A 2178-nucleotide genomic window follows, 5' to 3' on the forward strand; every position below is an offset into this window, starting at 1 on the left:
AAAAAAAAAAAAAAAGAAAAGAAATGGGGTGGCTGAGGGAAACCACAGATATAGTGATCTACTAAACAGGAGCCAGACAGCACCACACATGATAGCACCCCAAAAGGTCATATGTGAGACGAGGCTGAATGCTAGGTTGGCAGTAGAAGGCTAGTTCCCTAAGAACTCCACCAAGGAGGTGCCGGGTTAAGAGGAAGAATTTCAGATCTCAAGCTCACTGACTTCATAGCTCATTATAAAAAATTTCCACAAGGCAAAAGGATATTACGAAAATAATGCTGGCCAGTCACAGTGACTCATGCCTCTCTGGAAGGCCGAGGCAGGAGGATTGCTCAAGGGCAGGAGTTCAAGACCAACCTGGACAACATAAGGAGACCTGTTTCTATAAAAAATAGAAAAATTACCGAGACATGCCTGTCATTCCAGCTACCCAGGCAGCTGAGCCAAGAGGATCACTTGAGCCCAGGAGCTTAAAAGTTTGCAGTGAGTTATGATTGTTTGAATGCACGCCAGCCTTGGCGATACAGGGGACCCTGACTCTAAAAAACAACAATAAAGGAAAAATAAAATAATTTTAAGTGTCTATGTTAGTATCCTAGGCTCTACAGCAAATTGTCATAAACTGGGTGTCTTTATACGACAGAAATTTAGGCTTGGCGCCTGTAGCACAGTGGTTATGGAGCCAGCCACATGCACTGAGGCTCATGGGTTCAAGCCTGGCCTGGGCCAGCTAATCAATGATGGCAACTACAACAACAACAATGCCAAAAAAAATAAACAGGTGTGGTGGCAGACACCTGTGGTCCCAGCTACTTGGAAGGCTGAGGCAAGAGCATTGCTTAAGCCCAAGAGTTTAAGGTTACTGTGAACTGTGACGCCACAGCATTCTACCAAGGGTGACAAAGGGAGACTCTGTCTCTAAAAAAAAAATATATATATATATATATACATATATATGTACACACACACATATAATTATTAAGTGCCCCAAGATAGTGAGACTCTGTCTCAAAAACAAACAAACAAACAAGCAAACAGAAAAACAAACTTATTCTCTCCCAGTTCGGGAGTCTAGAAGTCTAAAATCAAGGTGTCATGTTCTCTCTGAAGGTTCTAGGAACTTCCTTGTTTCTTCTTTTTTTTCTTAAACATTTATTTTTGTTTATTTATTTATTTATTTTTGAGACAGAGTCTCATTTTGTAGCCCTTGGTAGAGTGCCTTGGCATCACAGCTCACAGCAACCTCAAACTCTTGGGCTCAGGCATTCCTCTTGCCTCAGCCTCCTGAGTAGCTGGGACTACAGGTGCCTGCCACAATACCTCTGTTTTTAGAGACTTTTGAAGGCTGGACTTGAACTCAGGAGTTCAGGCAATCCACCCACCTTGGCCTCACAGAATGCTGGGATATCACCTATGAGCCTTCTTAAACATTTATTTCCCACAGTTATAGAGGCAGAAAGTCCAAGATCAAGGTGCCATCAGATCTGTTGTGTGTCTGTCTGGTAAGGGCACTCTTTCTGATTAGCACACAGTGGTCTTCTCATTGTTTCCTCATGTGGCAGAGAGCTGAGAGCGGGAAGATCCTTCCTCATCTTCCTAGTTTCTCATGGTTGCATAACTCCAAAGTCTGCCTCAATCATTATTACATGGCGTTCTCTCTCTGTGTCCACATCTCTGTGTCCAAATATCCTCTTCTTCTTATGACAACAGTCAATGGACTAAGGCCCACCCTAACCCAGTATGACCTATTTGGATTACATTTCCATCAACCCTGTTTCTAAGTAAAGACACATTCTGGGATATTGGGGGATAGGACTTCAACATATCTTTTAAGCAGGGAACATAATTCAACCTTATCAGGGCCTGAAAATAGAAAAAAAGTATAGGTAGTTTGGCACAAGCATTTTAAAAAATCAGGTTCATTAATATATAATTTATTTGCTATAAAACATACCTATTTTAAGTGTTCAATGCATTTTAACAAATGTTACCAGTACCCATGTAACCAGTACCACAACCAACCTAAGAAAATTTCCTCATGCTTCTGGGCAGTCAGTCCCCCTATTCCTATCCTTAGGTACTCACTGATCCCTTTTTTCCTCCCCTCCCTCCCTCTCTCCCTTCCTTCCTTCCTTTTTCTTTTCTTTTCTTTCTTTCTTTCTTTTTTTTTTTTTTTTT

This window comes from Otolemur garnettii, unplaced genomic scaffold (genome assembly GCF_000181295.1).
Source record: "Otolemur garnettii isolate 467f Iridium unplaced genomic scaffold, OtoGar3 scaffold00094, whole genome shotgun sequence".
Lineage (NCBI taxonomy): Eukaryota > Metazoa > Chordata > Mammalia > Primates > Galagidae > Otolemur > Otolemur garnettii.